Below are 19410 nucleotides of genomic sequence, written 5' to 3' on the forward strand. Positions count from 1 at the left end.
GCTAAGCGACCCAAGTGGCCGACACAAACACCTGGCCCATCTAGGAGTGGCACTGCAGTGTCAAGCAGGATGGCCCTTCCAAAAAATACTCCCCAAACAGCACATGACGCAAAGAAAAAAAGAGGCGCAATGAGGTAGCTGTGTGACGACTAAGCTAAGCGACCCTAGTGGCCGACACAAACACCTGGCCCATCTAGGAGTGGCACTGCAGTGTCAGACAGGATGGCACTTAAAAAAATAGTCCTCAAACAGCACATGATGCAAAGAAAAAAAGAGCTGCACCAAAGTCGTTGTGTGACTAAGCTAAGCAACCCAAGTGGCTGACACAAACACCTGGCCCATCTAGGAGTGTCACTGCAGTGTCACGCAGGATGGCCCTTCCAAAAAATACTCCCCAAACAGCACATGACGCAAAGAAAAAAAGAGGCGCAATGAGGTAGCTGTGTGACGACTAAGCTAAGCGACCCTAGTGGCCGACACAAACACCTGGCCCATCTAGGAGTGGCACTGCAGTGTCACGCAGGATGGCCCTTCCAAAAAATACTCCCCAAACAGCACATGACGCAAAGAAAAAAAGAGGCGCAATGAGGTAGCTGTGTGACGACTAAGCTAAGCGACCCAAGTGGCTGACACAAACACCTGGCCCATCTAGGAGTGGCACTGCAGTGTCAGACAGGATGGCACTTAAAAAAATAGTCCCCAAACAGCACATGATGCAAAGAAAAAAAGAGCTGCACCAAAGTCGTTGTGTGACTAAGCTAAGCGACCCAAGTGGCTGACACAAACACCTGGCCCATCTAGGAGTGGCACTGCAGTGTCACGCAGGATGGCCCTTCCAAAAAATACTCCCCAAACAGCACATGACGCAAAGAAAAAAAGAGGCGCAATGAGGTAGCTGTGTGACGACTAAGCTAAGCGACCCTAGTGGCCGACACAAACACCTGGCCCATCTAGGAGTGGCACTGCAGTGTCACGCAGGATGGCCCTTCCAAAAAATACTCCCCAAACAGCACATGACGCAAAGAAAAATGAAAGAAAAAAGAGGTGCAAGATGGAATTGTCCTTGGGACCTCCCACCCACCCTTATGTTGTAAAAACAGGACATGCACACTTTAACGAACCCATCATTTCAGCGACAGGGTCTGCCACACGACTGTGACTGAAATGACTGGTTGGTTTGGGCCCCCACCAAAAAAGAAGCAATCAATCTCTCCTTGCACAAACTGGCTCTACAGAGGCAAGATGTCCACCTCATCATCATCGTCCGATTCATCACCCCTTTCACTGTGTACATCCCCCTCCTCACAGATTATTAATTCGTCCCCACTGGAATCCACCATCTCAGGTCCCCGTGTACTTTCTGGAGGCAATTGCTGCTGGTGAATGTCTCCATGGAGGAATTGATTATAATTTATTTTAATGAACATCATCTTCTCCACATTTTCTGGAAGTAATCTCGTACGCCGATTGCTGACAAGGTGAGCGGCGGCACTAAACACTCTTTCGGAGTACACACTGGAGGGAGGGCAACTTAGGTAGAATAAAGCCAGTTTGTGCAAGGGCCTCCAAATTGCCTCTTTTTCCTGCCAGTATACGTACGGACTGTCTGACGTGCCTACTTGGATGCGGTCACTCATATAATCCTCCACCATTCTTTCAATGGTGAGAGAATCATATGCAGTGACAGTAGACGACATGTCAGTAATCGTTGGCAGGTCCTTCAGTCCGGACCAGATGTCAGCATCAGCAGTCGCTCCAGACTGCCCTGCATCACCGCCAGCGGGTGGGCTCGGAATTCGTAGCCTTTTCCTCGCACCCCCAGTTGCGGGAGAATGTGAAGGAGGAGATGTTGACGGGTCGCGTTCCGCTTGACTTGACAATTTTCTCACCAGCAGTTCTTTGAACCTCTGCAGAAAGAGTCTGCCGGAAAGAGAGATCCAACATAGGTTTTAAATCTAGGATCGAGCACGGTGGCCAAAATGTAGTGCTCTGATTTCAACAGATTGACCACCCGTGAATCCTGGTTAAGCGAATGAAGGGCTCCATCCACAAGTCCCACATGCCTAGCGGAATCGCTCTGTTTTAGCTCCTCCTTCAATGCCTCCAGCTTCTTCTGCAAAAGCCTGATGAGGGGAATGACCTGACTCAGGCTGGCAGTGTCTGAACTGACTTCACGTGTGGCAAGTTCAAAAGGTTGCAGAACCTTGCACAACGTTGAAATCATTCTCCACTGCGCTTGAGACAGGTGCATTCCACCTCCTTTGCCTATATCTTGGCCAGATGTATAGGCTTGAATGGCCTTTTGCTGCTCCTCCATCCTCTGAAGCATATAGAGGGTTGAATTCCACCTCGTTACCACCTCTTGCTTCAGATGATGGCAGGGCAGGTTCAGGTGTTTTTGGTGGTGCTCCAGTCTTCTGTACGCGGTGCCTGTACGCCGAAAGTGGCCCGCAATTCTTCTGGCCACCGACAGCATCTCTTGCACGCCCCTGTCGTTTTTTAAATAATTCTACACCACCAAATTCAAGGTATGTGCAAAACATGGGACGTGCTGGAATTTGCCCAGATGTAATGCACGCACAATATTGCTGGCGTTGTCCGATGCCACAAATCCCCAGGAGAGTCCAATTGGGGTAAGCCATTCTGCGATGATCTTCCTCAGTTGCCGTAAGAGGTTTTCAGCTGTGTGCGTATTCTGGAAAGCGGTGATACAAAGCGTAGCCTGCCTAGGAACGAGTTGGCGTTTGCGAGATGCTGCTACTGGTGCCGCCGCTGCTGTTCTTGCAGCGGGAGGCAATACATCTACCCAGTGGGCTGTCACAGTCATGTAGTCCTGAGTCTGCCCTGCTCCACTTGTCCACATGTCCGTGGTTAAGTGGACATTGGGTACAACTGCATTTTTTAGGACACTGGTGAGTCTTTTTCTGACGTCCGTGTACATTCTCGGTATCGCCTGCCTAGAGAAGTGGAACCTAGATGGTATTTGGTAACGGGGGCACACTACCTCAAGCAATTGTCTAGTTCCCCGTGAACTAACGGCGGATACTGGACGCACGTCTAACACCAACATAGTTGTCAAGGCCTCAGTTATCCGCTTTGCAACAGGATGACTGCTGTGATATTTCATCTTCCTCACAAAGGACTGTTGGACAGTCAATTGCTTACTGGAAGTAGTACAAGTGGTCTTCCGACTTCCCCTCTGGGATGACGATCGACTCCCAGCAGCAACAACAGCAGCGCCAGCAGCAGTAGGCGTTACACTCAAGGATGCATCGGAGGAATCCCAGGCAGGAGAGGACTCGTCAGACTTGCCAGTGACATGGCCTGCAGGACTATCGGCTTTCCTGGGTAAGGAGGAAATTGACACTGAGGGAGTTGGTGGTGTGGTTTGCGCGAGCTTGGTTACAAGAGTAAGGGATTTACTGGTCAGTGGACCTCTTCTGCTGTCGCCCAAAGTTTTTGAACTTGTCACTGACTTATTATGAATGCGCTGCAGGTGACGTATAAGGGAGGATGTTCCGAGGTGGTTAACGTCCTTACCCCTACTTATTACAGCTTGACAAAGGCAACACACGGCTTGACACCAGTTGTCCGCATTTCTGTTGAAATAATTCCACACTGAAGAGCTGATTTTTTTTGTATTTTGACCAGGCATGTCAATGGCCATATTCCTCCCACGGACAACAGGTGTCTCGCCGGGTGCCTGACTTAAACAAACCACCTCACCATCAGAATCCTCCTTGTCAATTTCCTTCCCAGCGCCAGCAACACCCATATCCTCATCCTGGTGTACTTCAACACTGACATCTTCAATTTCACTATCAGGAACTGGACTGCGGGTGCTCCTTTCAACACTTGCAGGGGGCGTGCAAATGGTGGAAGGCGCAAGCTCTTCCCGTCCAGTGTTGGGAAGGTCAGGCATCGCAACCGACACAATTGGACTCTCCTTTGGGATTTGGGATTTCGAAGAACGCACAGTTCTTTGCTGTGCTTTTGCCGCAAGTCTTTTCTTTTTTCTAGCGAGAGGATGAGTGCTTCCATCCTCATGTGAAGCTGAACCACTAGCCATGAACATAGGCCAGGGCCTCAGCCGTTCCTTGCCACTCCGTGTCGTAAATGGCATATTGGCAAGTTTACGCTTCTCCTCAGACGCTTTTAATTTTTATTTTTGGGTCATTTTTTTACTGATCTTTTGTGTTTTGGATTTTACATGCTCTGTACTATGACATTGGGCATCGGCCTTGGCAGACGACGTTGATGGCATTTCATCGTCTCGGCCATGACTAGTGGCAGCAGCTTCAGCACGAGGTGGAAGTGGATCTTGATCTTTCCCTATTTTTTTAACCTCCACATTTTTGTTCTCCATATTTTGCGCACAACTAAAAGCCGCCACAGGTATACAATGTAGATGGGTGGATAGTATACTATTATTACTTATACTTATGGACGACGAGTGACGACACAGAGGTAGGTACAGCCGTGGCCTACCGTACTGCTGCTTATATATATATAATATACTGTATAACGGACCTGGTGGACATTATCAGCAGACTGCTAAACTAGTATGAAGAAGAAAAAAAAAACACCACAGGTATACAATGTAGATGGATGGATGGTATAGTATTATATTACTTATGGACGACGAGTGCACTGACGACACAGAGGTAGGTACAGCCATGGCCTACCGTACTGCTGCTTATATATATAATATACTGTATAATGGACCTGGTGGACACTGTCAGCAGACTGCTAAACTAGTATGAAGAAAAAAAAAACACCACAGGTATACAATGTAGATGGATGGATAGTATAGTATTATATTACTTATGGATGACGAGTGCACTGACGACACAGAGGTAGGTACAGCCGTGGCCTACCGTACTGCTGCTTATATATATAATATACTGTATAACGGACCTGGTGGACACTGTCAGCAGACTGCTAAACTAGGATGAAAAAAAAAAAAACCCACCACAGGTATACAATGTAGATGGATGGATAGTATAGTATTATATTACTTATGGACGACGAGTGCACTGACGACACAGAGGTAGGTACAGCCGTGGCCTACCGTACTGCTGCTTATATATATAATATACTGTATAACGGACCTAGTGGACACTGTCAGCAGACTGCTAAACTAGTATGAAGAAAAAAAAAAAAAACACCACAGGTATACAATGTAGATGGATGGATAGTATAGTGTTATATTACTTATGGACGACGAGTGCACTGCCGACACAGAGGTAGGTACAGCACAGATATATCATGCAGCAGTGCAGCACACTGAGTGAACACAGATATGGTGGAGCGTTTTTTTCAGGCAGAGAAACAAAGGATTAAACTCACTGGTGTGGTATAATCAAAACCCTGCACTGTACTCCCTAACAGCTGCTCCCCGTCCCCAATCCTCCCCACAATTATAACTAACGAAGTCACTCTCTGTTCTACTATAACGGAGAGGACGCCAGCCACGTCCTCTCCCTATCAATCTCAATGCACGTGTGAAAATGGCGGCGACGCGCGGCTCCTTATATAGAATCCGAGTCTCGCGAGAATCCGACAGCGGGATGATGACGTTCGGGCGCGCTCGGGTTAACCGAGCAAGGCGGGAGGATCCGAGTCGGACCCGTGTAAAAAAAAGGTGAAGTTCGGGCGGGTCGGATCCCAAGGATCCGAACCCGCTCATCACTAGTTCTTTTATTACAATAAACCTTGTTTCATTTTCACCTGGCTTTAGCTGACCTCATTTCAGGTTCTTTCAGCATGTGCACACAGGGATTGCTTACAAGTATTATGTACACTATACTGAAGTATGCCCTATAGTGAAGTATAATGTACACTAAACTGAACTATACCCTATAGTGAAGTATGATTTACACTATACTGTAGTACTGTATACACTAGTGAAGTACACTTTACATAAAGATTGATGCAAGTCACCATACCTGCTCCCATATTGCGCAGACTTGGAATTATCTTTCCGTAGTATGCAGAGTTGTATGCATCTTTGTCACGTTACCATCATATGGGCGAACTTGGACCACCCTATATACCAAACAGATGTATTTATGATGATGTACAACTTTATATAGCTGGCATTTCTGTCTATACGCCCTCTCTGAACCTTGCCTATGTGATTACTCCCTGGTACAGCCCAGTTACGCCCCTACAGTCACAACTGGAAATATGACTGAAATGTGTATGACACTGCATTGCTTGTACTTGAATACACTTAGGGGGTAATTCAGACTGGATCACTGTAGCGATCGCAGTCTGAATTACTATGTGCAGTGCACATGCGTGGCAGGCGCACTGTGCATGTGCAGCCAGTGAGATGCTATCAGCATGTCACTGGTGTAATTGCCTCTGCCTGATTGACAGGCATAGGCGGGAGGGGGAGTGCCAACGGCGTTAGAAAGCCATTGGCGGGGCACGGTCCAGACAACGGAGGCGTGTCCGGACCGTTGGGGGAGGGGGTGGCCACTGCAGCCGCGTGACTCCATACGCAGCCGCTGCGACACGGGACTCGGCACAGGAGCTGCGCTGGCAGGGAGCTACTTGTCAGGTACAAAAGCATTGCCGCCGTGCAATACTTTTGTACCTGTGCGGGGGTTTAGGGCCTGATTGGCGGGCGTACTAGCCCTGTGCTGGGCGTCCCCCCCCCCCCCCCGCATGTCAGAGTAAATGATTGTAGCTGTCCTAAATTTAGCACATCTACGATCAACTCTGAATTACCGCCTTAGTTTGGAAATGACGTATGTTCAATTCTGTATCAGTTCCAAGGTGTATAGGTCAGGGACTGCCCTGGGAAAAAGCACAATACATGAGACGTCTAGTATAGGGGGCCAGGAACTATCTCCTCCAGGGAACACAGAAGACCTCATTTCCGAACCCTCTTAGCCACATTGAGTACATGGTTGCCGCTTCTCGGAGGTAACACAAGTTCACATTTCCTAGAAACATTTTATGCCTCGGTGCAGAAATCTGTTAGATGGAATTTATAAGACTTCAGGTGCTGTGGAATAATCTGTGTTTGTTGTAACTGAAGCACCATATTAGATACTTAGAAACTGTACGGTTTGCATGGGTTATTTGTAACCTTTGTGGAATAACTGGACCACTATCTTGAAACTCCTGTTTAAGAATGCAATGGAAGCAAATCCCTCTACAAGTCGTGCTGTAAATTCAGCACTTTCCGGATGGTCAGCACCATATTTCATAATGCAAAATGTCTGGAGAGTGCGTGTGATTCTGCATATTTTATAAGCACACACATGGTTTGTTTTCATAAATGGTAAAAATGTCTCCAAACAAAAGGATTTCCTGAACAAATATACAGTAATAGCATGTGCATGAAGGGTGACTGGTATAAACTACTAGTCACCCTAAACTAGTAGATAGGTAATATCTATCTATTGACACTGTCCATCACTGAATCAGGCCCTTAACAAAGCAGTCCTGTAGCTAACTAACATTCTTTGATGATACACACTCTGCAACCATCCAGTTATGCAGATCCTCACAACCCTACCTAACTTTGGGTTTTAAATATTTTTCCCCGGGTCTGTGGGGCAAAGTCTGTAAGCAGTTTTGACATTAGTTTTTTATTTAAATCTACAAATGGAGCCTCGCTCAACTAGCCTTCTCTGCTGCGCCTAGGTGCACCAAGGCTTATTAGCATAAACCTTTCATCTATTGTTCTCGGCTGCAATACAGAGAGAACAATACAGCAGGGGATTAAGTCATTACAGAAGGGGATTAAGTCTGACTGCCCTGGCTCAATTAATCCTATTAAAGGGATAGATGAGCAGGGCTCCATCTGTAAATTACTAAACCCCATAGTTACATTTCCTAGTAAACAATATCTTTATGCACTTAGCACCCGTTTTTTTTCTAAATACTACACGAGTCATAAAATGTCTCATTAATTAAGACCTGAACAACCTTTAAACTGCAGCATAAAAGGATTACACAGCCTAGTACGAGCTGTCTAGGCCTTTGAAAGCACTGATCATAATTAAGATATGCTGTCATCCCAACCATTTTAAGAGTGCTGCTTTCATAATAGATACACAACAAAATATTCAGAATGCAAATTAATATTTATCACCATGACAGGGATAACAAATTATTCCAATCACCGTGATTCAAATGCTGTAAATTTCTGCAGATGTTCCATACTCTGTTTTTTATATATATAATATAATCAGTTTAATTTTGCACCATGAAATTGTCGAGGTCGACATTAAGTTTTCAGCCCTGTCAAGGAAATTGTTCTTTTTAAATTACCCTTTAAGGAAAAATGTTGCTAACACAGAAGTCGCTCATCTATGAAAGTGAATTTTCTCAATTTCATACTTGTGGTATGTCATGTGGGGATTTGCTCTGCTTAGGATTTTGCCACCAACCTACACAAGATCATAACACAACTACTGTACATGAGGCATTACTACAGGGGGCAATACTACATGGAGGCATTACTACTGGGGGCACTACTAATGAGGGCATTGCATAGAGGGCACTTAATAAATTCAATGTGTCTAAGGGGCTACCTGTTGCAGTGTGTATATGGGTCCACCTGGCGTAACGTGTATAAGGGGCTCTACTCTACTGTGGTGTAAGGGGTTCTAACATGGTATAAGGGGTACTACTGTGTGGTGTAATGTGAATCAGTACTATTCTGTGGTCATGTCCCTTCCCTATGAAGCCATGCCCTATTTTGCCTGTCAGGGGGGCGCCAAAGGAAACTTTCGCCCTGGGCGCCACAAGGTCTAGAACTGGCCCTGGCGCTGACCCCAGTGTTTTGGTTTTGGATCTGCATTCATTTTATGTTTTAGGTTTTGGTTCTAATTTAACAAAACCACCTCGCATGTTTTGTTTTTGTTTTTTGATCTGTTTGTTGTTGTTGTTGTGTTTTTTTTAATGCTATAAACTGCTAAAATCATGTACTTCAGGCCTTTTTTTTTGTTCCTACAGTATTATTAACCTCAATAAGATTAATTTCACAGTTCATAATATTGTTTTCACCCAAATTAGTCAAAAGGTGCAGCGAGCTGGCTGGTTACTAAGCGCCAGAGCAGCGGCACAAACACATGGCAGTTTATAGCTCATCTATGAAACAATGCCACACAGCAGTGGCATAAAAGAAAAGTGGTGCAAGGAATTGTCCACACTCCCACCCACCCTTATGTTGGATATTAAAAATGATGTGCACAGTTTAACAAATCAAGCACTTCAATGACAGGGACTGCCACTTTTGTTGCTGAACTGCTTAGTTTGTTTGGGTCTCCACAAAACAAGCTATCAATGGGCTTAAAGCAGCTGACATTGTTTTTTTTGTTAATGATCTCTTCTCTATAGTGGGAAGATGTCATTATCATCCTCATCATCACCTTCATCAGTGTTAACATCATTATCACACAATATTAACTCATCCCTGCTGGAATCCACCATTACAGAAGTCTCCGTGCTTTGATGTAATTGGTGGGTAAGGTCTTCCTTATGGAATTTGCAATTCATTTTTATGAACATCATCTTTTCCACCTTTTGAGGAAGTAGCAGAGTACTTCGATCACTCTCAAGGTTCCTGGCTCTGCTGAAAACTCTTTCTAAGTACACACTGGAGGGTGAGCAGCTTAGGTAAAACATAGTGAGTTTGTACAATAGGCTCCAAATAGCCTTTTTACCCCTCCCAGTAGTTAAAGGGACCGTCTGACATGCTCATTTATACACTGTCATTAAAATAACCCTCTACTATTCTATTGATGGGTACTGTATCGAGTTGAGTCATGGTAGAGGTGTCATTAATTTTAGGCAATTCTTTTAGGCCTGACCATATGTCAAAATGTTGTCACTCTGGTGTTGATTCAACCTCATCACAAGTATGTCTCTGGGAAAAGTTCAGTTTTTTCTTGGAAACAGTGCAGCACTAGCACTTGGTTGCTGCTCCTGCTCTTCTATTGACTGATTGTGATCCATATCGACTCACATTGCTTATATTATTAACGCAGTGCCATGACACCTACTGAGTAGTACTGTAACACAGTGCAACAACAAATGACAACAACTTCACGCTGTGATTCACACAGCGCTTGTATTATTAACGCATTGGCATGGCCTGACCCTGAACACACACAATTTTGTTTCTTTTTGTTTGTTTTTATTTAATTTCTGTGATTCACATATTAACGTGGTGACATGGCCTGCCTCTGAACACACACACGTTTATTTTCCTTTTTTTTCATATTTAATTTTTTTACACACTGCTGTAACTCTCACTACACATATATTATAAGTACGGTGGCACAGCCTGGCCCTGAACACATACAAGTTTATTTTTTCTATATTTGTCTTTTTTTTTTTTTACACTCTGCTGCAAAACACTGTTCTTGTATTATAGTAAAGGTAGCACACACCATAACTTTTTGCAGGCACCAGTGTGCACCAATAAAGGCTTAAAGGAGCTCTGGGCTGCACTGCGGACAAGAAAAAACACCACTGTGCACCAACTGTTAATGCTGCCCTGCAGTGCCGTAACTACGTGTGTGCCAGGTGTGCCTGGCACACAGCGCAGTTGTACTGGGGGCGCAATGGCCAGCGGCTTTTAATGAGTCAATTTGACTCATTACAAGCCGCCTGTGCCGGAGGAGGAGAGGGAGCAGGGAGCCGCAGCAGCGCTATGTAACTGATAGCGGCGCCGCTGCAGCAGTCCCCTCTCCTTCCACATCTCACTGCGCCCAATAGGAATCCTCAGACTCGTCTCCCACCCAATCAGTGCTGCATCCCATCCAAATTGTTCCCCGCGCTCCCATTAGGCCCCGCCCCCTCACGGATAGGCAGATGCTGGGCACTGACTGACGTGGACGCGACTGTCGCTGCTGCCGCCGCCAATCAGGCCGGGAGCAATGTTACAGTGAGCGACATGTGTGGTACGCCAGCAACCCAGTGTGCTCTATGCTAGCCTCGGCCGTGACACCTCCCGCATGGGGGAGTTTCCACAGCTTCCCGGACCGGGGAGACGCAGGAGGGATCAGAGCGGACTGGGCACCCTCCTTCCCCGCCCACCAGCAGCAGCGCACACAGTCTCCACTCTCCACAGCGTGCGGAACTGCCAGGAGTGTCTCCGGTGAGTCACTTGTGACAGTCAATAGGCCCGCTCAGACCTGGCCCTTTAGCGGCTTTCCGCACCCTATAATCAGCGCTGTGTAATAAAAGGCTAATTACAGAGCACCGGCATCAGAGCGTAGCATGGGCCAGCATCACAGTCCTAATACTTTGGGTCAGGCGAGAGCAGGGAATGTGAACGAGCATCACCCTGCCTTTCAGATGGGCTTGTCAAGGTCAGATGAGAATTATCATCTGGACACATTGTGTATCCAGTGTGGTCTCTCTCTATTGTAGGGAACAAGGGCTCTCTATTATACACTGACTAAAGGAGCTCAGGCAACAAGGCATCACACAACACACCATGTACTGTACATGTCATTTACTATATCATCACAACTGTCTATCGTTTCAGTGTACATCAATGTTACTCTATCCATTGATGAAACTTTCCAGTGCATCTTTAGCCATATCTATCTATCTATCTATCTATCTATCTATCTATCTATCTATCTATCTATCTATCGTTCGTGTAAAAAAGAGGGACGCTGTCTGCCGTAATGTGTAAAAAGGGGACGCTGTCTGTCGTAATGTGTAAAAAAGGGGACGCTGTCTGTCGTAATGTATAAAAAAGGGGACGCTGTCTGCCGTACTGTGTAAAAAGGGGACGCTGTCTGCCATACTGTGTAAAAAGGGGGACGCTGTCTGCCGTAATGTGTAAAAAGGGGGACGATGTCTACCGTAATGTGTAAAAAGGGGGACGCTGTCTGCCGTAATGTGTAAAAAGGGGACGCTGTCTGCCGTAATGTGTAAGAGGGGAATCTGTCCACCGTAATGTGTAAGAGGGTCTCTACCTGGTGTAGTGGTGCTACTGTGTGGCGTAATTTGAATAATGGAGACTACTATAATATGTAATGTGAATTGGTATTATTTTGTTGCCACACCCCTTCCCCATGAAGCCACGCTCCTATGGCGCGCACTGCCCCTTTTTTACATAGGGGGGTGCCGATGCCCTATCTTGCACACAGCGCTAAAATGTCTAGTTACGGCACTGCTGCCCTGTATATTAGAAAGAGCTGTGGGGACTATGTGCATCAGTGAAAAAAGAATATATACTGTATAATGCTACTCTGTATATTAGTTCTGGGGGCTGTGTGTACCAGTAAAAAAAAAAGAATATAATGCTGCTGCCCTGTATACTAGGAGGAGCTCTGGGGGCTGTGTGCACCAGTAAAATAAAAAGGATATATAATGCTGCCCTGGAGTAGCTTTGGAATGTGTGTATGCACAAGTGAAATAACAAGAGTCTAATGCTGCCATGGCAAGTGTGCTATCTGCACTACTGCAGAGAGGGGAATGGTGGAAGGGCGGTGGGTAATAATTACATGGGCTTAGGCCTATTGAAGGGGTGTGGCCTGAGGAGGGGTGGGGGTAGGGGGAATGCGAACACACTGATTTTACCCTGGTCGCGGTGTTGAAAATACATTTTTCTACAGCCATTTGCATAGGGAGGTGTGGCCCGAATCACTGTGGGAGGCAGAGGCGGAACTACCGGCAGTGCACTGCACTGGGGCCCGCCTCTGTCCAGGGGCCCAAGCATGTAATGAGTCAAACTGACTCATTACATGCCGCTGTGCGCTGCGGGCAACCGCTGCCCGCAGCGCACAGCCACCCGGCGAAGAGAGGAGAGGAGAGGAGCAGCGGTACTACAGACGGGGGAAGGAGGAGGAGGGAGGCTGAGAAGGGAGCCGCAGCAGCGCTTTGTTACTGGTGGAGGCGCTGCTGCTGCTGCCCCTCTGCTTCCCTATAGGCTGTCTTCCGAGAACAGCCTATAGGGAAGCAGAGGGGCAGCAGCAGCAGCGCCTCCACCAGTAACACAGCGCTGCTGCGGCTCCCTTCTCAGCCTCCCTCCTCCTCCTTCTCTCCAGCCCGGGAATCGTCTCTGACGCTGCACCGAGGAGCCTGAGCCAGCGGAGAGGGTAAGTATAATTCTTCTTTCTTTCTTTCTTTCTTTCTTTCTTTCTTTCTTTCTTTCTTTCTTTCTTTCTTTCTTTCTTTCTTTCTTTCTTTCTTTCTTTCCTTCTTTCCTTCTTTCTTTCCTTCTTTCTTGTGCCTGCCTGCCGCAATGTGTAAAAATGGAGGACTACCTGCCGCACTGTGTAAAAATGGGGGACTACCTGCTGCACTGTGTAAAAAGGGGGGACTACATGCCGCAATGTGTAAAAAGGGGGGCATACCTGCCGCAATGTGTAAAAAGGGGGGACTGCCTGCAGCAATGTGTAAAAAGGGGGGATTGCCTGCCGCAATGTGTAAAAAGGGGGGACTGCCTGCTGCAATGTGTAAAAAGGGGGGACTGCCTGCCGCAATGTGTAAAAAGGGGGAATCAGCCTGCCGCAATGTGTAAAAATGGGGGACTGCCTGCCGCTATGTGTAAAAAGGGGTAATCTGCCCGACGCAATGTGTAAAAAGGGGAATCTGCCTGCCGTAATGTGTAAAAAAGGGGGACTGCCTGACGCTATGTGTAAAACAGGGGGACTGCCTGACGCTATGTGTAAAAATGGGGAATCTGCCTGCTGCTATGTGTAAAAATGGGGAATCTGCCTGCCGTAATGTGTAAAAATGGGGACGCTGTCTGCCGTAATGTGTAACAAGGGCACGCTGTCTGCCGTAATGTGTAACAAGGGCACGCGGTCTGCCGTAATGTGTAACAAGGGCACGCTGTCTGCCGTAATGTGTAAAAAGGGCACGCTGTCTGCCGCTATGTGTAACAAGGGCACGCTGTCTGCTGTAATGTGTAAAAAGGGCACGCTGTCTGCCGTAATGTGTAACAAGGGCACGCGGTCTGCCGTTATGTGTAAAAAGGGCACGCTGTCTGCTGTAATGTGTAAAAAGAGGAATCTGTTCGCTGTAAGGTGTAAAAGGGTCTCTACCTGGTGTAGTGGTGCTACTGTGCGGCGTAATTTGAATAATGGAGACTACTGTGTTGGTATTTTCTCTATCGTCCTAGTGGATGCTGGGGTTCCTGAAAGGACCATGGGGAATAGCGGCTCCGCAGGAGACAGGGCACAAAAGTAAAGCTTTCCGATCAGGTGGTGTGCACTGGCTCCTCCCCCTATGACCCTCCTCCAAGCCAGTTAGATTTTTGTGCCCGGCCGAGAAGGGTGCAATCTAGGTGGCTCTCCTAAAGAGCTGCTTAGAAAAGTTTAGCTTAGGTTTTTTATTTTACAGTGAGTCCTGCTGGCAACAGGATCACTGCAACGAGGGACTTAGGGGAGAAGAAGTGAACTCACCTGCGTGCAGGATGGATTGGCTTCTTGGCTACTGGACATCAGCTCCAGAGGGACGATCACAGGTACAGCCTGGATGGTCACCGGAGCCTTGCCGCCGGCCCCCTTGCAGATGCTGAAGTAAGAAGAGGTCCAGAATCGGCGGCAGAAGACTCCTCAGTCTTCTAAAGGTAGCGCACAGCACTGCAGCTGTGCGCCATTTTCCTCTCAGCACACTTCACACGGCAGTCACTGAGGGTGCAGGGCGCTGGGAGGGGGGCGCCCTGGGAGGCAAATGAATACCTATTTTGGCTAAAAATACCTCACATATAGCCTCCGGAGGCTATATGGAGATATTTAACCCCTGCCAGAATCCGTTAAGAGTGGGAGGCGAGGCCGCCGAAAAAGGGGCCTATCTCCTCAGCACACAGCGCCATTTTCCCTCACAGAAAGGCTGGAGGGAAGGCTCCCAGGCTCTCCCCTGCACTGCACTACAGAAACAGGGTTAAAACAGAGAGGGGGGGCACTAATTTGGCGTTAGAAATATATAAAAAAGATGCTATAAGGGAAAACACTTATATAAGGTTGTCCCTATATAATTATAGCGTTTTTGGTGTGTGCTGGTAAACTCTCCCTCTGTCTCTCCAAAGGGCTAGTGGGTCCTGTCCTCTATCAGAGCATTCCCTGTGTGTGTGCTGTGTGTCAGTACGTGTGTGTCGACATGTATGAGGACGATGTTGGTGAGGAGGCGGAGCAATTGCCTGTAATGGTGATGTCACTCTCTAGGGAGTCGACACCGGAATGGATGGCTTATTTAGGGAATTACGTGATAATGTCAACACGCTGCAAGGTCGGTTGACGACATGAGACGGCCGACAAACAATTAGTACCGGTCCAGACGTCTCAAAAACACCGTCAGGAGTTTTAAAACGCCCGTTTACTTTAGTCGGTCGACACAGACACAGACAGGGACACTGAATCCAGTGTCGACGGTGAATAAACAAACGTATTCCTTATTAGGGCCTCACGTTAAAGGCAATGAAGGAGGTGTTACATATTTCTGATACTACAAGTACCACAAAAGAGGGTATTATGTGGGATGTGAAAAAACTACAGCAGTTTTTCCTGAATCAGATAAATTAAATAAAGTGTGTGATGATGCGTGGGTTCCCCCCGATAGAAAATTATGGGCGGTATACCCTTTCCCGCCAGAAGTTAGGGCGCGTTGGGAAACACCCCTTAGGGTGGATAAGGCGCTCACACGCTTATCAAAACAAGTGGCGGTACCGTCTATAGATAGGGCCGTCCTCAAGGACCAGCTGACAGGAGGCTGGAAAATATCAAAAAAGTATATACACACATACTGGTGTTATACTGCGACCAGCGATCGCCTCAGCCTGGATGTGCAGAGCTGGGGTGGCTTGGTCGGATTCCCTGACTAAAAATATTGATACCCTTGACAGGGACAGTATTTTATTGACTATAGAGCATTTAAAGGATGCATTTCTATATATGCGAGATGCACAGAGGGATATTTGCACTCTGGCATCAAGAGTAAATGCGATGTCCATATCTGCCAGAAGATGTTATGGACACGACAGTGGTCAGGTGATGCAGATTCCAAACGGCACAAAGGTGTATTGCCGTATAAAGGAAGAGGAGTTATTTGGGGTCGGTCCATCGGACCTGGTGGCCACGGCAACTGCTGGAAAATCCGCCGTTTTTACCCTAAGTCACATCTCTGCAGAAAAAGACACCGTCTTTTCAGCCTCAGTCCTTTCGTCCCTATAAGATCATATCTGCCCAGGGATAGAGGAAAGGGAAGAAGACTGCAGCAGGCAGCCCATTCCCAGGAACAGAAGCGTTCCACCGCTTCTGACAAGTTCTCAGCATGGCGCTGAGACCGTACAGGACCCCTGGATCCTACAAGTAGTATCCCAGGGGTACAGATTGGAATGTCGAGACGTTTCCCCTTCGCAGGCTCCTGAAGTCTGCTTTACCAAGGTCTCCCTCCGACAAGGAGGCAGTATGGGAAAAAATTCACAAGCTGTATTCCCAGCAGGTGATAATTAAATTACCCCTCCTACTACAAGAAAAGGGGTATTATTCCACACTATATTGTGGTACTGAAGCCAGAAGGCTAGGTGAGACTTATTCTAAAAAATTTTTTGAACACTTACAAAGGTTCAAATCAAGATGGAGTCACTCAGAGCAGTGATAACGAACCAGGAAGAAGGGGACTATATAGTGTCCCGGGACATCAGGGATGCTTACCTCTATGTCCCAAATTTGCCCTTCTCACTAAGGGTACCTCAGGTTCGTGGTGCAGAACTGTCACTATCAGTTTCAGACGCTGCCGTTTGGATTGTCCACGGCACCCCGGGTCTTTACCAAGGTAATGGCCGAAATGATGATTCTTCTTCGAAGAAAAGGCGTCTTAATTATCCCTTACTTGGACGATCTCCTGATAAGGGCATAGTCCAGGGAACAGTTGGAGGTCGGAGTAGCACTATCTCGGATACTGCTACAACAGCACGGGTGGATTCTAAATATTCCAAAATCGCAGCTGATCCCGACGACACGTCTGCTGTGCCTAGGGATGATTCTGGACACAGTCCAGAAAAAGGTGTTTCTCCTGGAAGAGAAAGCCAGGGAGTTATCCGAGCTAGTCAGGAACCTCCTAAAAACAGTGCATCATTGCACAAGGGTACTGGTAAAAATGGTGGCTTCCTACGAAGCAATTCCATTCGGCAGATTTCACGCAAGAACTTTTCAGTGGGATCTGCTGGACAAATGGTCCGGATCGCATCTTCAGATGCATCAGCGGATAACCCTATATCCAAGGACAAGGGTGTCTCTCCTGTGGTGGTTATAGAGTGCTCATCTTCTAGAGGGCCGCAGATTCGGCATTCAGGATTGGATGCTGGTGACCACGGAGCCCAGCCCGAGAGGCTGGGGAGCAGTCACACAAGGAAAAAATTTCCAGGGAGTGTGATCAAGTCTGGAGACTTTTCTCCACATAAATATACTGGAGCTAAGGGTAAATTTATAATGCTCTAAGCTTAGCAAGACCTCTGCTTCAAGGTCAGCCGGTATTGATCCAGTGGGAAAAACATCACGGCAGTCGCCCACGTAAACAGACAGGGCGACACAAGAAGCAGGAGGGCAATGGCAAAAACTGCAAGGACTTTTCGCTGGGCGGAAAATCATGTGATAGCACTGTCAGCAGTGTTTCATCCCGGGAATGGAAACTGGGAAGCAGACTTCCTCAGCAGGCACGACCTCCACCCGGGAGAGTGGAAACTTCATCGGGAAGTTTTTTCCACATGATTGTAAACCGTTGGGAAATACCAAAGGTGGACATGATGGCGTCCCGTCTGAACAAAAAACGGGACAGGTATTGCGCCAGGTCAAGAGACCCTCAGGCAATAGCTGTGGACGTTCTGGTAACACCGTGGGTGTACCAGTCGGTGTATGTGTTCCCTCCTCTGCTTCTCATACCTAAGGTGCTGAGAATTATAAGACGTAGAGGAGTAAGAACTATACTCATGGCTCCGGATTGGCCAAGAAGGACTTGGTACCCGGAACTTCAAGAGATGCTTACAGAGGTCTTATGGCCTCTGCCGCTAAGAAGGGACTTGCTTCAGCAAGTACCATGTCTGTTCCAAGACTTACCGCAGCTGCGTTTGTCGGCATGGCGGTGGAAAGCCGGATCCTAAGGGAAAAAGGCATTCCGGAAGAGGTCATTCCTACCCTGGTCAAAGCCAGAAAGGAGGTGACCGCACAACATTATCACCACATGTGGCGAAAATATGTTGCGTGGTGTGAGGCCAGGAAGGCCCCACAAAGAATTTTCAACTCGGTCGTTTCCTGCATTTCCTGCAAACAGGAGTGTCTATGGGCCTCAAATTGGGGTCCATTAAGGTTCAAATTTCGGCCCTGTCGATTTTCTTCCAGAAAGAATTGGCTTCAGTTCCTGAAGTCCAGAAGTTTGTCAAGGGAGTATTGCATATACAACCCCCTTTTGTGCCTCCAGTGGCACTGTGGGATCTCAACGTAGTTCTGGGATTCCTCAAATCACATTGGTTTAAAACCAGTCAAATCTGTGGATTTGAAGCATCTCACATGAAAAGTGACCATGCTCTTGGCCCTGGCCTGGACCAGGCGAGTGTCAAATTGGTGGTTTTTTCTCAAAAAAGCCCATATCTGTTTGTCCATTCGGACAGGGCAGAGCTGCGGACTCGTCCCCAGTTCTCTCCCTAAGGTGGTGTCAGTGTTTCACCTGAACCAGCTTATTGTGGTGCCTTGCACCTACTAGGGACTTGGAGGACTCCAAGTTGCTAGATGTTGTCAGGGCCCTGAAAATATGTTCCAGGACGGCTGGAGTCAGGAAAACTGACTTGCTGTTATCCTGTATGCACCCAACAAACTGGGTGCTCTTGCTTCTAAGCAGACTATTGCTAGTTGGATGTGTAATACAATTCAGCTTGCACATTCTGTGGCAGGCCTGCCACAGCCAAAATATGTAAATGCCCATTCCACAAGGAAGGTGGGCTCATCTTGGGCGGCTGCCCGAGGGGTCTCGGCTTTACAACTTTGCCGAGCAGCTACTTGGTCAGGGGCAAACACGTTTGCTAAATTCTACAAATTTGATACCCTGGCTAAGGAGGACCTGGAGTTCTCTCATTCGGTGCTGCAGAGTCATCCGCACTCTCCCGCCCGTTTGGGAGCTTTGGTATAATCCCCATGGTCCTTTCAGGAACCCCAGCATCCACTAGGACGATAGAGAAAATAAGAATTTACTTACCGATAATTCTATTTCTCGGAGTCCGTAGTGGATGCTGGGCGCCCATCCCAAGTGCGGATTATCTGCAATACTTGTACATAGTTACAAAAATCGGGTTATTATTGTTGTGAGCCATCTTTTCAGAGGCTCCGCTGTTATCATACTGTTAACTGGGTTTAGATCACAAGTTGTACGGTGTGATTGGTGTGGCTGGTATGAGTCTTACCCGGGATTCAAAATGCCTCCCTTATT

The 19410-nt window shown here is 47.3% G+C and overlaps 1 long non-coding RNA gene across 1 annotated transcript in view; it reads left to right on the top strand.

Moving 5' to 3' along the window:
• Positions 1 to 13036: 13036 nt before the first annotated feature.
• Positions 13037 to 19410, top strand: part of LOC134957066 (uncharacterized) — a 37685-nt gene continuing 31311 nt past the window's right edge. The window contains exon 1 of the long non-coding RNA XR_010186428.1: positions 13037 to 13085. This is a non-coding gene — a long non-coding RNA (uncharacterized LOC134957066). The remainder of the gene's footprint in view (positions 13086 to 19410) is intronic.

Source organism: Pseudophryne corroboree, chromosome 9, assembly GCF_028390025.1.
Source record: "Pseudophryne corroboree isolate aPseCor3 chromosome 9, aPseCor3.hap2, whole genome shotgun sequence".
NCBI classification, from domain to species: domain Eukaryota; kingdom Metazoa; phylum Chordata; class Amphibia; order Anura; family Myobatrachidae; genus Pseudophryne; species Pseudophryne corroboree.